The sequence below is a fragment of the Carassius auratus genome, chromosome 40 (assembly GCF_003368295.1).
Source record: "Carassius auratus strain Wakin chromosome 40, ASM336829v1, whole genome shotgun sequence".
Lineage (NCBI taxonomy): Eukaryota > Metazoa > Chordata > Actinopteri > Cypriniformes > Cyprinidae > Carassius > Carassius auratus.
In genome coordinates this window covers 6,635,655-6,656,447 of record NC_039282.1, presented here as the reverse complement: position 1 = coordinate 6,656,447, position 20,793 = coordinate 6,635,655, and the positions used below count along the sequence as shown (strand labels likewise).

The 20,793-nt window shown below is 40.5% G+C and overlaps 1 protein-coding gene and 1 pseudogene across 1 annotated transcript in view; one reads left to right on the top strand and one right to left on the bottom strand.

The window, feature by feature from the left end:
• The window catches only part of LOC113058412 (alpha-2-macroglobulin-like), a 60,869-nt gene that overhangs the window by 14,593 nt on the left and 25,483 nt on the right, over positions 1-20,793 (top strand). The window lies entirely within an intron of this gene.
• On the bottom strand, positions 1,213-1,312 carry LOC113059047 (uncharacterized; annotated as a pseudogene).

Below are 20,793 nucleotides of genomic sequence, written 5' to 3'. Positions count from 1 at the left end.
TATGTCTTCAGGATCATTATAAAATCAGAGGCAGGTGAGTTTGATCAGAGTTTCAGACTTTCTGAAGGGTGGTCACGAGTGCCCCCTCTGCGGCCATTATGCGCCCTTGATCCACACTTCTGACGAGCCTGCACTGGGGCGAGCTCCACAGCAGACTTCTACCCGACAGTCAAAGTGGCATTACGCCACATGACACACACATCTCCCGGAAATCCTGTATGAGTCAGCCAATCTGATGATGACTTCGAAACTCCTAAAGTGTTTTCACACACACACGCACGCACGCACACACACACACACACACACGTGTATGCCGTATGCATCAGATGTTCAGCCAATGGTCTGTGGACGTGACGTCTGAGGCTGAGATTATGCCAGATACGACTGACTAGTATTGACTAACCTTCAATTTATAAGATAAGATTCCTAATAAAAGCTTTATAAGTATATCTCTGGTAAACTATGTTTTGCTTGTTATAAAGAAACTTTATCTATCAGACTCGTTCAAGTCCTCAGAGATCAGTGTTGGGTAAGTTACTCAAAAAAGTAATCCACTACAAATGACTAATTACTTCTTTAAAAATTTAATTTGATTACATTACTGATTACTGCATTTAAAAAAAGTAATCAGATTAATAATTACTTTACTTTCAAGTCTACTTTAACTTTTCAAGTTATCAAACCTAAAAAAAATACACTGAAAGGAGAAACTCTAGTTCTTTCATTAGTTTAATATTGACTAAAAAAATACATAATGCATTTATAGCCTACATTCCCAAATTCTACAAAACCTTTTTGCATTTTTCTGTGTTTTTGTTGCATAATGCTCAGCACTGTTATGGAACCGATGTTGTTTGGGGTTTGGCAAAAGTAGGGTGGGAAGGCTTTGTGGTTCTGATGTCAACCTTTTATGGAAGTCACAACGGTTTGTGAAAACAGCTACTTTATGCAGGCAGTGTGCATTTTACTGTGGACTGACTGTTTTGAAACTTATATGACATGATGTGACATACACCCAAGTATGGTGACCCATACTCAGAATTCATGCTCTGCATTTAACCCATCCAAAGAGCACACACACTGCTGCAGCACCCAGGGAGCAGTTTGGGGTTCAGTGCCTTTCTCAAGGGCACCTCAGTTGTGGTATTGCCGGACGGGAGACTCGAACCCACAACCTTAGAGTTAGGAGTCGAACTCTCTAACCATTAGGCCATGACTTCCCAATGTAGTCCCTGGATAGGGAATGTATCGTATAATAAACTGATAAGAAGAGATACTACACTTGATCTTAGCCAAAAGGCAGAGAAGCGATATGGTGGTTAAACAGCCCCTATGCCTCAGTTATCGTTTTGACAGTATGGGACCTTTAAGAAAAGATGGATGATGCGTCTCCATTTTCCTTCCACTATAGAAAAGTAAAGCCAAATCATCTCAGTCTGGCCGCTGCAATCTCGAGTAAATTACATCATTTGGAGCCAGAGTCTGTGCAGTAGTGTTGAGAGGTGGAGCCACAGTATCAAACTCCCACCCAAACTCCCTCAGACACAATCAACCATAATGACATACCCCGGTTTTATTGCATCAAATTACTTGCATCACAAAAATGAACAATTTAACATATCAGCATGATAATAATTACATTAAATGACCAAAACCATCTTTCAGAAAATTGTATTAGAAGTGTAATAATTTTTTATTTATTTTGACTCATGTGCCATTTGTTTACATGGAGAGTGCGGGATTAAAGGGATAGTTCACCCAAAAATGAAAATTATGCCATTAATGACTCACCCTCATGTCGTTGCAAACCCGGAAGACCTCCGTTGATCTTCGGAACAAAGTTTAAGATATAAAAAATGTGTGTACGCTATACTGTTCATGTCCAGAAAGGTAATAAAAACATCATCAAAGTAGTCCATGTGACATTAGAGGGTCAGTTAGAATTTTTTGAAGCATCGAAAATACATTTTGGTCTAAAAATAACAAAAACTATTACTTTATTCAGCATTGTCTTCTCTTCCGGGTCTGTTGTGAGTGCGTTCAAGTGTAGTGATATCCGGTTCGCGAACAAATCATTCAATTTAACCAGTTCTTCTTGAACCAGTTCACCAAATTGAATCCCTATAAGACTATAGTCTTGTCTTGTCCTGTCCCTTCCTGCCCTGTTGTTACGTGAGTAAGAGTTGGTCATTAACCTTTGTACTCTGCCCAGTTCACCTCCTGTCAGTGGACCCTCACTCACCTGCCGTCTGCGAGCGGTTTGCACCGGACACGAGGACGGAGAACTGTTGTTGCTCTTTGATCTTCTGGCACTGGATTCCGGTCCCTATCACCTGTCCGTCAAGGATCTTCATTTTGTTATTTCATAGATCTGCGTCTGTTGACGGCAGTCTCCTTGTTTGAAGTTATTGGACAATAAACTGTACTGCATAACCTCTGCTTTTGGGTCCTCTATTCAGAACTGTGACAGATTCTAGCAAAAGGCACACACAGGTTGTGGATCAATTTAGAGCGTAGTGAATAATGACCAGGCAATTTCTGTTTAATGAGACTACAAAGATAAGAGGGCAAATAACCCAATATAGCTTTGTAAATCAAGAGATACCAATGCTTTTGCCTTCTAATATTCAACGGCGACCAACCAACCATTTTGTATAGGTCACAATGGTGTGTTGAAAATCTACAGCCAGTTATAAATCTAAGAGCACAATGGTACAGAGCATCCAAAGAAACAAGAAGATAAGAGGGCGTGTGCTGATACACTACATCCCCATAGTCAATAACTGTTAAAAAGGTAGCAGACACTAGTTTTGTTACAAACACGGCAGGTTCCACCTCCACACAATCACAGCGCACACCCTCACCGGAGTTCTAAATTACATCCACCTGTTCCTCATCACCAGCCACTCACCTCAGCACTAGAAAAGCCACACACGCACCCAGTCATTGTCCGGTCACGTTCGCGACAAGATCATTCCTGTATGCTTACTATAAGGACTAACTCATCTTCTACTCTCTCCAAAGACCCAGTTCCCCAAGTGTGCGTGTGTGTGTGGTTCACCATCCCTCCACGAAGTCATCGCCCTACCTTCACGGATCCAACCTCCTTGTCACTCCTCACTACCTGCTCCTCTGCTTGTGTCTTTTGTAAATAAATATCTTCATCTGATACTCCTCAGCTTCCCGAGTGATCCGTAACAAGTTTCTTCCTCGCATTAAATGAAAAACATGACTTGTTTCTAAAATAAAATCCTAATTTTTTCTTAAGTTTTTGCCTCAGATGTTTGATATGTGAACCAAAATGTAATGTATTATAATACCAATACCATAATACCGATAATAATACCAAGGTATGTGTACTCCGATACTGATGTAATCAGACTACCCTGAAAAGTCAAAAGAGAAATTGAATTTTCAGCAGAAATTTTGGAGTTTGAATATAACATACATTTAGTTTTTTTTCTCATTTTAGACCAGCTTCAAGGCACAAAACCTTTTTTGGATTATATCGAAAGCAGACTGTAAAAAGGCTACAGATTGTTGCTTAGAGGAAGCTGAACAATATATAATAGTGTCATCAGAGTAAAAATGGAACCTTGTATTTTCAATATTAAAATCTAAACAATTTATATATATGCTGAACAACAGTGGTCCTAGCACAGATCCTTGAGGGACTCCCCTAACAGCCTCTAATGGATCTGACCGAATACCTTCCATCTGGACACATTGGGATCTTCCCCTTAAAAAGAGGTTCAACAGTATATCCAAATTATTTAATCTTCCAAAAATCTTAAGGCTGTTAAAACTGTTTACATTTACATTACATTTTACATTTAATCATTTAGCAGACGCTTTTATCCAAATGAGAACAATAGAAGCAATCAGACCAACAAGAGAACAACAACAGTATTCAAGTGTCATGACAAGTCTCAGTTAGTCTAGTACAGAACACATAGCCAGGTTGGTTGTATATTTTTTTTAAGAATATGATAGACAAGAAAAGATAAGGTAAGTGCTAGCATTAGTTGGTTAAGTGCTGGCGAAAAAGATGAGTCTTTAGATGTTTTTTGAAAATTAGTAAAAACTCAACTGTTCGAATTGATATTGGGAGATCATTCCACCAGCTGGGCACAGTCCAGGAAAAGGTCAGTGAGTGAGATTTTGAACTTCTTTGGGATGGCACCACAAGGTGTCGTTCACTTACAGAGCGCAAATTTCTGGAGGACACATAAGATTGAACTAGTATAGGTATGTTGGTGCCGTGCCAGTGGTCGTCTTGTAGGCAAGCATCAGTACCTTGAATTTGATGCGAGCGGCTACTGGTAGCCAGTGTAACTTGATGAGAAGAGAAGTAACGTGAGCTTTTTTGGCTCATTGAAGACAACCCTCACTGCTGCATTCTGGATCAGTTTGCAGAGGCTTGATAGTACATGCAGGAAGGCCTGCCAGGAGAGTATTCCAATAGTCCAGTCTGGAGAGAACAAGAGCTTGGACAAGAAGTTGGGTGGCTTGCTCTGACAGGAAGGGTCTAATCTTCCTAATGTTCTATAAGGCAAATCTGCAGGACCGGGTTGTTGTAGCATTATGGTCTGTAAAGCTTAACTGATTAATCTATCACAACTCCTAGGTTTCTGGCTGTCCTGGAAAGAGTTATGGTTGATGAACCCAGCTGTATAGAGCAGTTGTGATGAAACGATGGGTTAGCCGGAACCACCAGCAGTTCGGTCTTAGTAAGGTTGATTTAAAGGTGATGGTCATTCATCCAGCTAGAAATGTCACTCAAACAGGCTGAAATGTGAGCAATTACCGTCGGGTGATCTGGTTGGAATGAGAAGTAGAGTTGAGTGTCATCAGCATAGCAGTGATAAGAAAAGCCATGCTTCTGAATAAAAAGATCCCAATGACGTCATGTAGATGGAGAAGAGAAGTGGCCCAAGTAATGAGCTTTGAGGAACTCCAGTAGCAAATTGTTGTGACTTAGAAACTTAACCCCTCCAAGACACCCTGAAGGATCTATCAGAGAGGTAGGACTTAAACCACAGGAGTGTGGTTCCAGAGATGCCCATCTTTCTGAGGGTAGACAGGAGAATCTGGTGATTAATGGTGTCAAAAGCAGCAGACAGTTCCAGCAAGATGAGTACTGAGGATTTTGAAGCTGGTTTTGCAAGTCGAAGGGCTTCAGTAACAGAGAGCAGGGCAGTCTCAGTTGAGTGGCTGCTTTTGAAGCCAGATTGGTTGCTGTCCAGGAGGTTGTTCTGTACAAGGAACATAGAGAGCTGGTTGAACACAGCTCGCTCGAGTGTCTTTTTAATGAATAGAAGAAGGGATACCGGTCTGTAGTTTTCGAGAAATGCTGGATTTAGAGATGGTTTCTTAAGCAGTGGGCTTAACCGAGCCTGCTTAAAGGCTGAGGGAAATGTTCCAGAGTGAAGAGAGGAGTTAATAATGTGAGTAAGTGAAGGTATGACTGAAGAATAAATCACTTGAAGGAGGTGAGTGGGGATCGGATCAAGTGGATAAGTAGTAGGATGATTGGACAGGACGAGTTTGGAAACATCCATCTCTGAGAGTGCATTTGCAACCGTTAAGTTGTCCTCAGTCTGCAGTGTGGAGAATTGTTCACTAATGGTTCTTGTCTTATTTGTGAAGAAAATGCAAAGTCATCAGCTGTAAGAGTCGATGGAGGAGGAGGTGGATTAAGAAGAGAAGATACATTTTTGAAGAGTGTCCGAGCGTCACAACAGTTGTTAATTTTGTTGTGGTGGTATGTTGTTTTAGCACTGAAGACATTTGCAGAGAAAGAAGAGAGGAGAGACTGATACACACTGAAGTCGGTAGAGTTTCTTGATCTGCAGCCCTGAGTTTAGAGTGATGTTCACGGAGAACATCGGACAGCCAGGGGGCAGATGGGGATGTGCGTGCTGGTCTAGAAGACAGTGGGCAAAAGTTATCCAAGCAAGAGGTTGGAGTGGAGCAAAGACAGTAGCACTATCCAGAGCTGAAAACTGAGAGAGTAAAGGAAGTGATGATGAAACCACAGAAGATAGACAAGATGGAGAGAGTGAGCGTAGGTTCCGTCGAAAGGTGACCTGCGTTGGAGGGTGTGCCGCTTCAGGATTTAGTGCTAGGTTAGCAGTAATGAGGAAGTTGTCTGAGGTGTGTAGTGGAGCAACTAAAAAGTTGTCCACGGAGCAACGATGTGTGTAGATGAGGTCCAGTTGGTTGCCTGATTTGTGAGTCGCTGTAGTAGACACTCGCTTGAGATCAAATGAGGCTAGCAGAGTGTTGAAGGTAGAGGCCTGGGGTATATCTAGGTGGATGTTGAAGTGACCAAGCAGTACCAGGGGGGTACCATCTTCAGGAAAGTTTGATAGCAGCACATCCAACTCCTCCAAGAAGATTCCCAATTGACCTGGGGGATAATAAAGGACCTCAAAGTGGATTTTAACAGGGTGGGTTACAGTAATTGCGTGTGATTCAAATGAAACGTTATCTGAAGGTGATGGTTGAAGATCAAATTTCTATTCTTTTGATATAAGGAGACCAGTACCTCCACACCTCGCAGTCGTACAAGGAGTGTGGGATCAAGTGAAATTAGTGGAGAGGGCTGTGGGAGTGGCAGTGTCTTCAGGTTTGATCCAAGTCTCAGTTAGTGCCATGAGGATGAGACTGGAATGAGTGGCAATAGAAGAAATTAAGTCTGCTTTGTTAACAGCAGACTGGTAGTTCCAGAGACCAACTGGAATAAAGAGCGTAGTAGTAGAGATCAGAGGGACAGGCCGTAGATTTGTCGGATAGGCCTTCCTTCGACGTACATTGTGTGGTTTTCTAGTGTTAGTAGTGATAGTAGAGATCTGAAAGCACATAGTGAGTACAAGTGACCTAAATAAGTAAAAACCTGATTCCAAAAAAGTTGGGACACTGCACAAATTGTGAATAAAAACAGAATTCAATGATGTGGAATTTTCAAATTTCAATATTTTATTCAGAATACAAAATAGATGACATATCAAATGTTTAAAATGAATCATTTTAAGGGAAAAAATAAGTCTATTTTAAATTTCATGGCATCAACACACCCCCTCTTCTTTTTATAACAGTCTGCAAACGTCTGGGGACTGAGGAGACAAGTTGCTCAAGTTTAGGAATATAAATGCTGTCCCATTCTTGTCTAAAAAAGGCTTCTAGTTGCTCAGCTGTCTTTTTGCATCTTCCTCATTATGATGCACGAAATGTTTTCTATGGGTGAAAGATCTGGACTGCAAGCTGGCCATTTCAGTAGCCGGATACTTCTTCTACACAGCCACAATGTTGTAATTTGTGCAGTATGTGATCTGGCATTGTCATGTTTGAAAATACAAGGTCTTCCCTAAAAGAGACAATGTCTGGATGGGAGCATATGTTGTTCTAGAACTTGGATATACCGTTCAGCATTGATGGTGCCTTTCCAGATGTGTAAGCTGCCCATGCCACATGCAAAAAGAACTTGTTTTCCAAAAAGAACTTCAAATTTTGATTCGTCTGACCACAAAACAGTTTGCCACTTTGCCACAGTCCATTTTAATATGAGCCTTGGCCCAGAGAAAATGTCTGTGATTCTGGATCATGTTTAGATATGGCTTCTTTTTTTACCTATAGAGTTTTAGCTAGCAACCGAGAATGGCACCGTGGATTGTGTTCACCGACAATGTTAACCCTTATGCATTGTTGGGGACGTTTTCGTCCACTAGGGGGTAAAGTTGAGTCTTATTTTGGCCACAACTTTCTCTGTGTTTGAGCTAATGGAATGATTTTTGTTGACAAATCTTATTTTGACCCATATTTTGGGAAAATTTTAATTTTGAAATTTTTCAAAAACTCAAAAGGTACACTCTGGTCAAATTCACTACCCTTTCGGGATGTCCGTGGATGAAAACATCCACTCAATTAAGCTGCTGTAAAAATGTATCAGATAATTTTTTTTTTCTTTTTTTTTTTTGCATAAATCTATTAATAAACCTCAGTCCTGATCAAAACTACCAAATTTTTTAAAAAATTCCAAGATTTTAACTTTTTAATTACCAAGTTCATAAATTATGTCACTGATTTGGGAAAAAAACACACAAAATTACATATTTTCAATATAAAAAGTGATTGTGGAATGGATATTTTTTTACCTTTTATCACAGTCTTGGGCATGGCAAAGATTAGTAACAAGATTGGCTTTGATGCATTGTTGAGGTCATATTCTCAAGTGAAGCGAGTTGAGGCCTGGACCCGGAAACAGCGCTTCTTACGTCATCACTTAACAACCAAATACTTTCACCACCATTAAAAGGCAGGAGGTGCATAAATACACTTTTGTTTACTCCATGTAGTTCTAAGAGCTGAAGTGTACATTGTGATTTTCTGAAATACATTAAGGTAAGTGCGCAAAGGTCTCTCTCACACACACACTCTCTCTCTCTTTCTCACACACACACACACATACATACTCAATATAATATGCTGTTATACTCCATATAGCTTCATATACAAGTCAGAAACTAAGCTTTTTATGCACAGGCCTATCTAAATGGTTAATGGTCCCACCTAGTGATCAACTGTAAAAATAACAAATGTTACCTCTTCCCAACAGGGAAAACCACCAACAATCAAGAATCTCTCACACACACAAACACTATAATTTGCTGTTATACTCCACATAACTCCATATACAAGCCAGAAACTAAGCCTTTTTTTGCACAGGCCTATCTAAAGGATTAATGGTTCCACCTAGTGATCAACTGTAAAATTAACAAATTTTACCTCTTCCCAAAAGGGAAAACCACAAACAATCAAGAATGCATGATTACATGGTGTCATGGCTATGCAATCAAAAAATGTCGTTATAATAGGAGTCAATGGGGCAAAAACAGCCACCAACAACAAATTAGGGAGAAAAAAATGTAAATCTAATGCTGCACAAAAACTAAAAATGCATCAAAGCCAATGTTGCTACTAATGTTTGACATGCCCAAGACTGTTATAAAAAGTAAAAAAAAAATCCAGCCACAATTACTTTTATATTGAAAATAAGTCATTTTGTGTGTGTTTTTCCCCCAAATCAGTGACATCATTTATGAACTTGGCAATAAAGAATTAAAATATTTGGTAGTTTTGATCAGGACTGAGGTTGATTAACAGATCTATGCAAAAAAATTGAAAAAAAAAATATGAATCTGATACATTTTTACAGCAGTTTAATTGAGTGGATGTTTTCATCCCGAACAACTCGAAAGGGTAGTGAATTTGAACAATCCACAAGGGTTAAGGGCCTTGACCCTTACGCACAGATATTGTTCCAGATTCTCTGAATCTTTGGATGATATTACGCACTTTAGATGATAATAACTTCAAACTCTTTGCAATTTTTCTCTGAGAAACTCCTTTCTGATATTGCTCCACTATTTTCCCCCGCAGCATTGGGGGAATTGGTGATCCTCTGCCCATCTTGACTTCTTAGAGACAATGCCACTCTGAGAGGCTCTTTTTTATACCCAATCATGTTGCCAATTGACCTAATTTGCAAATTGGTCCTCAAGCTGTTCCTTATATGTACATTGAACTTCTCCGGCTTCTTATTGCTACATGTCCCAACCTTTTTGGAATGTGTAGCTCTCAAGAAATCCAAAATGAGCCTATATTTGGCATGAAATGTCAAAATGTCTCACTTTCAACATTTTATATGTTATCTATATTCTATTGTGAATAAAATATAAATTTATGAGATTTGTAAATTGTTCCATTAAATTTTACTCACAATTTGTACAGTGTCCCAACTTTTAGAAAGAAAGGGGAGAAAAGCAATACTCAAGTGCCTTGTCGGTGTCCTTGCTCTGTGGAGTTGCGCAGGTAGAGTCGATGGTCTTTACACTCGTCGTTCTTCGCACGAGGGCTGCCGCGACAGCTGCCATGGTGAAAACTACCATTTTTATATTTGCCTGATTACCTGTTATTGAACACACGCACCAGCGGCGCCAAACACACACACACACACACACACACACGCAACAGCTAAACAGAGATTCCCAGCAGCAGCAGAGATGGCGAGTGAGGAGCAATCCGATGAAAAGTTGGCATTTTCAAGGTGAAGATATAAGCACTACTTCAAATTCATTGTGGTCAAAGGCAAGAATGTGCATGTAATGTGTAGCCTACATGTAATGTGTGACACACGCATATATATAAAGCTAGTGGCCAAAAACACTTTTCTTACAAAGATAATACTTGAAGTGCAGGATAAAACTCTTGCTGTCTGTTGACGTGCAATAAATATCGAAAGTTATGTACGAACACCGGTCTGTTCTATTCATTTCAACTGACTTGTGAAAACTGCAAAAAAAATAATTCTTTGACATATAGCAACTTTTTTTTTTACTTTTATTATAGAGTAATTCAGTTACTAACTCAGTTACTTTTTGGAACAAGTAGTGAGTAACTATAACTAATTACTTTTTTAAAGTAACGTTCCCAACAGTGATGTTTACATACGTTTGTAAATGTTACGCTGGGTATGGAAGACAGGAGGCAAAAGCAAGTTAACAGAGTTTATTGTTAACAAAGACTGGTGAGTAGGTGGGTTGAGTGCGCTGGTAGAGGATGAATTATCCTGTACGCAGGAGGGAGTTTAAGGCGGACTGCCACCGGGCTAATGATCTTGGTGACAGTAAACGGGCCAATAAATTTGGGAGCCAATTTATTAGATACGGAGCGGAGAGGAATATTCTTAGTAGAAAGCCACACTTTTTGACCCACGTCGTATACGGGAGGCCTAGACCGGTGGCGATCGCCTTTGGCCTTGGTGCGCGCCCCCACTTGGAGTAGAGTCTCGCGGGCTCTAGTCCAAGTGCGGTGACACCTCTGAACGAAGGCGTGAACGGAGGGTACCGCGACTTCGGATTCCAGAATGGGAAAAATAGGTGGCTGGTAACCTACACTACACTCAAAAGGAGATACTGGTAAGGTATTGTGGGCGTATTCCAACATAGACAATTGTTTGCTCCAGGAGAAAGGAATCTTGGAGAAAAAACATCGCAACACCCTTTCCAAATCTTGGTTGGCTCTCTCGGTTTGACCATTGCTCTGGGGGTGAAACCCTGAGGACAGACTTACAGGCACTCCAAGTAATCTACAGAATTCTCGCCAAAATTTGGACACAAATTGGGGTCCCCTTTCGGGAAACCACGTCTATCGGGAGGCCATGTAAACGAAAGACGTGATCTACGACAGTCAATGCTGTCTCCTTGGCTGAGGGTAATTTGGGCAAGGGAATAAAGTAGGCTGCCTTCGAGAACCGGTCCACCACGGTTAAAACTACCGTGTTGCCCTGGTAGGGCGGGAAGGCGGTAATAAAATCTAGAGCGATGTGGGGCCAGGGTCTCGAAGGGACCGGCAGCGGTTGGAGTAACCCATTAAGGGGCCGATTGGAAGACTTAAAAGTGGCACAAACCGAGCAAGCCAAAACAAAACTGTGAATGTCGCGAGCCATAAGTGGCCACCAGAATCGTTGCTTGACTAAAAATCTAGTGCGGTTAACCCCTGGATGGCAAGCTACATTAGAGCAATGTCCCCACTGGATAACGTTGGTCCTTAATCCCTCTGGCACAAATAAGTGGTTCGGTGGGCACCCGGGCGGAGGCGTTACCCCTTCTAAGGCCGTTCTGACCTTCGATTCAATCTCCCATGTGAGACGGGCGTTTGGAATGGTCAAAAATATGTTACAAAGAGTCGGGTTTAACATTTTTGGAACCCGGGCGTTACGAGATAGTAAAGTCAAAACGTCCGAAAAAAGTGCCCATTGAGCCTGCCTGGAGTTCAAACTTTTGGCGGTGCTAATGTACTCTAAATTCTTGTGGTCAGTCCATACAATAAAAGGAACCCCCAATCCTTCTAACCAGTGTCGCCATTACTCCAATGCCATCTTAACTGCCAACAATTCTCGGTTACCAATATCATAATTTCGTTCAGCAGGAGATAAACGATATGAAAAATACGCGCAAGGGCCCAGAAACCTCTGTAAGGCCTTACGGGAATCTGGACTTGGCCACTCTACTACAGCCTTAACCTTCTCGGGATCCATGCGTATTCCCTCAGTCGACACGATATACCCCAGAAATAGAATTGACTGTGCATGAAACTCGCATTTCTCCGCCTTGACAAAAAGCCCATTCTCTAGCAACCTCTGAAGCACTCGTCGGACGTGCTGCACATGTTCCTGGAGAGAAGAAGAAAAAATCTATATGTCGTCCAGGTAGACATATATGAACTGATCAATCATATCTCGCAGCACGTCATTGACGAGTGCCTGGAAGACCGCTGGGGAGTTGGAAAGCCGAAGGGCATAACCAAATATTCAAAGTGCCCTCTGGGGGTATTAAGAGCGGTCTTCCATTCATCCCCCTCCCTGATATGAACCAAATGATAAGCATTGCGTAAGTCTAGTTTTGTGAAAATTGATAAGTATTCTTTACCGTGATGTTGTTCAGTCCCCGGTAATCAATACAAGGTCGCAGTGATTCGTCCTTCTTTCCCAAAAAAACAGAAAAAAAATATAATTTGCCTTTAGGCAGAGACTTAGCTGACAATAAATCTATGGCACAGTCGTAGGGACGATGCGGAGGAAGAGAAGCAGCACGAGACTTACTGAACACTTCCTTCAGATGGAGGTACTCCGCGGGCACGTTAGACAAATCCACCGCCTCCTCCTGTAACACAGACATAGACACAGACGGACAGGCAGACACTAAACAAGACTCATGACACTTTTTACACCAGGAAAGAATGGAATTGGAGGACCAGTCTATTTTGGGGTTATGGAGGAGGAGCCATGGGTGACCGAGGACAATGGGCGCCGGGGGGGAGTCAAGGATGTGGAAGGAAATAGTCTCAGAGTGATTGCCAGATGTGATGAGGGTGATGTCTTCAGTGATGTGCGAAATGGTAGGGAGTTGCTGTCCACTGAGGGCGTGAACCGTGATGTGGTGCGGAAGGGGTCTGAGAGGAATGTGGAGCTTGCGTGCCAGTGTGCTGTCCATGAAATTACCGTCTGCCCCTGAGTCCAGTAGTGCTTGACAGTGGTGGGTCTGTGTCTTCTCGGCAGAGATCCCACCCGATAGTAGCCCCATACGTACTACCGGGCCTGGCCCTTTTACCGGACAGGTGTAGGCTTGATGTCTGGCTCCCCCGCAGTAGAGGCACAGGCCAAGGGACCTCCGCCTCTCCTTCTCCTCCCGGGAAAGCCAAGCTCGCCCTACCCGTCTCATCTCGGCGGAGAGTGCCTGAAACGAGGCACAGCATGGATCCTGGTTCTCCCATACCGCTGTCCCCCATAATGCCGCCCTCCCAGAGAGTAGAGTCAGCACAAAGGCCACCTTGGCCCTTTCATTAGCAAAGGTTCTGGGCTGAAGGGAAAAGTGCATGTCACAGCGGGTTAGAAATGCTCTACAGAAGTTGGGCTCACCCGAGTATGTCTCCGGGATCGGGAGACGTGGTTCTGGCTGGGAGGGGTCACTGGTGGTATTGGGCGAACAGGCGGTGTGGGCGGCGCAGTGGGAGCTCGTAGTAGTTGGAACTGTTGAGTGAGCTCGGACACCTGTGTCACCAAGGCTTGAACCGCGTGACCAGTGTCGATTCCTCTCCTGGGAGTCCATCCTCTGAACACTGGCGCTGAGGAAATCCTGGAGAGCAGACCGTTGAGAACTCGCTGCCTCCATGATGGTCAGATCGTTCTGTTACACTGGGTAGGGAAGACAGGAGGCAAAAGCAAGTTAATAGAGTTTATTGTAATTAGATATGATGGATGAAGGTTGGAGAGTGATGCAGGAACCTCGATGGCAGCACAGACTGGTGAGTAGGTGGGTTGAGTGCGCTTGTAGAGATGACGGTGGTGGTAGATCCTTGAGAGGTGAAGATAATCCGTGTTTGAATGGAACAATCCAGAGACGACCGAACAGGAAACAAGCAAGGGCAGGAACACAAGAATCAGAACAGACATCTAACACGGAGGACCTCAAACAACGATCTGACAAACAAGAGACGAAAACAGGGCATTAAATAGGCTGATGGAATGATCAGCGGCAACACCCACATGAAACAATCAACATGACGTAACATGCAGGGCCGTGCAGAGACCTTTGGAGCAGGGGCGGAGCGGGGGGGGGTGGCTAATGGGGCTTAAGCCCCGAATGTTTTGTCAAAAGCCCCGAATCTTTTAGCTTTTTTAAAATAATTTCAACTTTGTTTCATTTCCTCTCAGTCTCTCAGACTGGAGCGGCAAAAAAAAAGAAACAAAAGCTCTATTACTGTGCGTTGTGGCGGACTGTAAAGCATCACGCATCACTTCGCTTGTTTGGCAACTGCTGATAAAAACTAACGAAGAAGAATATAAATCATCTTCTTCGTCGTTGTCATTAGGGGCTGGTGGGCTTTTTATTTCACCGCCGTCGTAGCGAGCTCACTGACTAACCGCCTGAAATTAACATTATGGACATAACAATTTTTTTTTAAAGGAACTCGTAACAGGCAGCAAACCTCACCGGCCAGAGAGAGATTCAAAAGCAATATATCCCAATGTATCAAATGCTAAGTTATTTCAGGGCATGTTTTACAACTGTTCTCGGCACATTAGTGGGATAAGAAGATAGATTAATTGAGAAATATAGCTGGAGAACAATTAAATACAAAATAGTTTGTAGGCTCTACTGGGTGAATATTTTAACCATTTCAGTAACCATCATTTTCCCAGATAGTGTATAGATTTTTAGGTATTCTGTTATCTCAAACAGCCTGAAAAATAGTGCATTTAGCTGACATAAATGGGGGAAAAAAAATCTCCCCTGCGGAGTACACCCCTGCAGCCCCCTAGGTTTGGGCTAAGCCCCGAATGTTTACATCTTCTGGCTCCGCCCCTGCTTTGGAGGAGCAGGTGCTCAAAGTATAAAAGGGGCACATGGAACAAGGCTTTAAATAGCGCGGTTCAAAATAGCAATACAGCAATATATTGTGATGCATTCCTTGCCGATTTGCGTATTGATATGGATGATTATGTATTGATACGGCAGCAAATGCTGTGATGCAGTTTTGAAAAAGAAAAAGATTAGAAGAGACCATTTTAAGTTTAAAAGTAAAAAAAGAAAAATTATTTCCACCTAATAATAACTCTGGGATTAGAAACTGAAATGTCTTAAATTGTCCCAACCTGATGGCTTTTTCTTCTCTGTTCTACAGAATAATTAAGAAGAGCTGTTATAGTAAAAACTATAGAAAACGCTTGTGCCTCTACATTTTCCTCTTTCTCACCAGCCTCTGTCTCCTGGCTTGCTTACCTGCTCTTTCTGTCACTTGTGCGTCTACATTTGCCTCTTTTTCTTCCTATATCTCCATCTCCTCATCTGATCTATTACTTTCCACTCTCTGTCAATCTAGGAACAAGGCACAATCTACTATTTCAGCATCAATCTATTATTTTAACCATCACTACTATTCTTGCACCTAATCAAGTCCACCTTAAATATTGATACAAAACAATAAACAACTGAGTCATGCTATGAAAGCACTGTATAACTTATATAGGCTTATGTTTTATTTATTTTTCCTTTTTATTCAAAACAATTCCAAACATGCTTAATATATCAGGAAATATCGCGATTCTCAAACGTGTAAGTAAACGCGTTTTGCACCTTTATAGATTGTTATTTGATCAATTAATGGAAAGGTAGTGTAATCTATTAACTACACATAAAACCCAGACTTTTTACTTAAGTGCCATATCATGCCATCAAATATTTTTAATACGACTGAATTTGCATTTAATGTAAATTTTAATAACAATATTGTAAGTTACTTATTTTAACACTTTCATTTTACAGAGAGTAAAGAACATTTACATTATCAAAGAACATTTTCATTCAGTCTAGCCAGAGTTCAGGCACTCTCAAAAACTCCCATTAAAATCACTGAAGCACTTTATATTACATGCACATCAGGATTTTTTTTTTTTTTACTCTCTCTCTCTCTCTCTCTCTCTCTCTCTCTCTCTGAAGAAAGAATTCGCTAAATAATTCAGTCAGCGAGCTGCGAGCAAGTGAACAAAAACACCGCGTTTCATGATGACTCTCCAGCGCCAGCCAGCGAACACAGATTTGAATTTCGCAGCTGATGCTGTGCACTGAACGATCTAATCACAACAGTGTGGTTATATCAAATATATAAAAAATATTATTCTGCTGTTTTTTTTTTTTTTTTTTTGTCGTTTGGAAGCTGCATTTAAAATCAACTAGGCTCAGAAATCTTTGAATGGGCATGACGCCTCTGCCCTCGATGCCTGTGAAACGTTTCTCCCTCAAACAGCACGCTAACGTTACTCTACACTACATCAATATAAATAACATATCTGCATGTTCTCACATCTCGTCGTTCTTGTAAAATAATAATAAGTAAATAAATATAAAAATCACTTCTCTGAGAATGAAACACCACTTACCAGCTTCCGCGGTGTTGAAAATATCCTCTGACAATTAAAAAATGCGCGTGCTGAGTGACGAATCCTCCCGGTCGGATGAGAAGGCCGTCGTCGTCAGGTCAAAGGTCATCATGTTGGCCATCTTATTGACAGCTAAATTATTATTCAAAATTTTACTAATATTTAGATTGGGTATGAGCAGGCATTCACAAAAGGAAACGTTACGTCAAAAATTTTCCTTTGACAAAAGGGCACTTTGGGCACCAAAGGGCAAAGGGGCAGGTGCTCAAGCAATCTCAACTAATCGATTCTCCTTCCGGCTCAGACTGCATTGGTTACGCTTATGGATCTGTCACATGATTAAGGAACAACTCGAAATCCTGAAAGACTCATGAGAGGAACTAATCAATTCTCTTACCAGCTCAGACTGCATTGACTGAAACAGGTGAACTAGACTTATTCCAGTACAGAATCTATAAAATTTTGCGCTTGTACGCCTGAACCAATCACTCCCGTAGACGACTCGTTCTGTTAAAGATTTGTAAAAAATTAACAAATCGTTCAAGAATGACCCAACACTACCATTCAGTTGGATTGTAATTTGCAGCTGTGTTAGAAAACTTTGGAAAAAAGAATCAATTCATAATTATTAAAAAAAAAAAAACCTTGCACTGATGAGCAGAACCGGTTCGTTCTCTAAAGCCAGGAAACACTACTGTCAGGTCGATTATGAATGTCATTTGAGCCCTGTCAGTGTTTTTAGTCAGCATTCAAAGTCGTTTGGTGTCCAGTTTTCTAAAGAATTTAAGACCAGCTGTTGCCAGTCATCTTCACAATGATTAGCCTATTTTTTTAATATAGGCCTATATACATACGCTTAACTGCACCTGTTTCCTTATTTTTAGACCATTTAAATAACAATTTAAATAATAATAATACAAAAATATAAATCACAAACATTACATTTCTGAATAAAACTATTTTATACGATTTAGTTATATCTAATTTGGCCTTTTCAATTAATGTAGGCATGTTACATTCTTCTGATTATTAGGCCTATTCATATTAAGTTAGCCTACTTTTATTCTTAAATTAATATAACAATTATTTGGCCCCACAATAATTTCATAGCGCATCAGCGCAAAAGTGATGTGCTGCAAGGTAAAGATTAGACTAGCTTACTCCTCATCTAATTTTTTTTTAAAAAGGTCTTTCAAAACTATTTATTATAGGCCTATAATTAAAATAATTAACAATGCAATCATAATCATCATCATCAACATCCCAAAAAAAAAAAGCTTTATTTCAAGCATCAACTTTTTTTAAATGAAAAAACACAAAAAAAATCGAAATCGCCATATGCAGGTCCACGAACCTGTATCGCGATGTGAGAAGGCAGAATCGCGACACACCCCTCCTAGAGTTATCCTTCCTGTCCAGATCCAATGCTACCACATTTTTAAATTACTAAAAGTATTATTTGAAGTTAACATTATAAAATACGTTTGAAGGAGTTGTTTAACGCGGATACGCGTTGAGTAATTTTCTCCTGATAACCCCAAAAAGAACTTAAATTACACTTTCAGTTTTAATCGTACATATAAGAGCAATACATTAATCGTATCTGTAAAGGGTCTACTTTTTTTTGGATACAGATATAATAACAACAAAACTTTGTGCACTTATAAAATAAAGATAACATACAAGGTGTGTTGTCTGCAGCCTTTGTCAGCGCTGATCGTCATGTACAAACACGTCATTAAAATGAACTGTAACTCCGTGAATACTAAAGGAAGAGACATGAGAGAGATATCTATTGAGAATGAGAAGTCACGTGCTGATTTGGGTTGATCTGGGAGGGGTCTGAGCCGGTCGTCCCTGATGGAAGGATACGCTATCTGTTGCCAGGGGCAATGCCTTCAGAACTTCACAGAGGCGCGACTAAACATTTCAGAGCGCTTTCATTTTTGCGCATTTATTTTGTCGGCGGAACAGACCGAGACGGATCTACGAATACGAGAAAGAAAAGGAAGAAAGTAAAGCAATGCAAAAACATAAGGCGAAAGAAAGTGGAGCTTGCAGGAACAAGCTCACACCAAGCGCAAAACAGCGGTGTTTGGAGAAGCTCTCAGGCAGCAGCGGCACAGAGACCTGAACAATTTACCTCAGTGCACATACCTCATATGGACATTGGGAATTATATTGTTTACAATGTAAGTCAATTTGCATTCACGCTGTTAATGGCTTAATCTAACCCGGACATTTACATCTCGCAATCACACATTTAACTACCCTAGCTAACCCAGAACTGGTTTGTCCACTTTGCAGCCCCCAACAAAAAAAACCTGGCACAGTATGTGTGGGTTAAAATCAAATTATAACTAAACATACACAGCTTTAGCCTACATCAAAACATGTTGGAAACGTTCGTATACATTGAACATCTCGTTACAATCTAGTGTTCAGTCGCAGTTAATTCTAAATGCAATGTAATTACAACACACTAAAACGCATGTGAATAAACTTACTTTGGCCAGTACAACACTGTTTTCATCACCTGCTGTAAATGGACCCAGCCACAGCAGAAAGCCTCGTAACTTTCCAAACACTTGTGGCTTTTAAACTCCTGCATTGTGTAGTAACTTAAACCAAAAACAATATAATTCCCAATGTCCATATGTGTGCATGGAGGTAAATGGTCCAGGTCTCTGTGCCGCTTGAGAGCTTCTCCAAATACCGCTGTTTTGCGCTTGGTGTAACCTAAAAAAACGGTATTTCATTGTTCCTATGTTTTCCATATGTATCGTGTGAGGTACTGCAGCAGTTTTTAACGCAGCAGTAACTTCCAGGCATGGTAAAACAGTGCAGAATTGCGAGAACCTCCTCTTAACAACACATTTAAACAATCCTGTTTCGCTGCCGGTATCATTCGCTGTCGCTTTCATTCTGTTGTACTGCGGAGCTTCTGTCACGAAAACAAATTCCTCGTATGTGTAAACATATCTGTCAATAAAGCTCATTCTGATTAGGATTCCAACATGGCGGAGACCGTGATATCGAGGGAGGGGCTTTGTGCTATGACGACAACTTCTCATTCTCAATAGAAAGCTTGACATGTCTACTTTTAAACTAAACAAGTGCTGCCGAAAACAGCTCCGTTCGTTATATCTAATCTGACCACGCCCCCGCGCCGAACGCGCTATTCAGATTCAAACTGAAGCGCTCAGCTTGAATACGCCCACACAGAAGAAAAGCAGCCAGACTGTTCTTGAAGTGTTTTTATTTTACTGTTTGTTTCGCGATGAGAGGAATAAGACATAAATCACCCCAAAAAGATGTGATGTGGTTGAGGATTTGAGAAATGGATTTCCTCAGAAAAAAAGAATGAAGTCCTCTATTCAGCAGAGATCATGAGTAAGTAAAGAGTAAGTCTCTTTATATTTATTTATATACTTGTACTAGTTTTCACATAACGTGTAAACATTTTACCTAGACTTTCCAAACTATAATTCCTGACTAAATGTATAATTAAGGGAAATATTATTAAGTTTCAATAACAATATGCAATACTATATCCTTCAAAAGCTTGATGTAAATAATATAAATGTAACAAATAAATGTAACTGTAACAAATGTAACAAAAAATTGTGTTCTTTTAATTTATCCCCCCTAAAAAACCTGAAAAATATTCTCAGCTCTTTTCAACATTAATAATAATAATAATAATAATAATAATTATGATAATAATAAGAATGTAAGGGTTACATTATTTCTTGTAACCCTTCCCTCTGAGTGGCACAGCTGACTGAATTGCTCATTATGCAGCTCATTATGTGGGCCTTTTTTCTTCTCAGGTGTAAATCACAATGATATTCATGATAGTTGACGCCTACTCACATAGGACTTTTATCAACAAAAAGTGTCTTAGAAAATTGAAATCAATATATTGTTTTCTGTGAGTGAGTAAACAAGATGATTTTCACATAATTTAGAAAGAAAAATTCTAGACTACAAGCTCCAGTTCTCAAAAATCCCGGGAACCATTGTTCTTTGTGTTTTTTTTTTTTTTTTTTTGCCTTATTCAAGTGTTTTAAAATTTTTAGTTTTTCACTAACCACGCATAATATTTTTTTTTTCTCAAAAACACAATCATGTACATACATGCATTTCACATATTATTATATCCCCGTTTGTTCTGATTACAGTGAGATTAGACTTTACCCATTTAGATATTTATAAGAAACTGAAAAAAGCACAAATGTTAGGGCATGACAAAACCTTCTCCAGGCCCCAAAAATACCCTTAGACTCAAG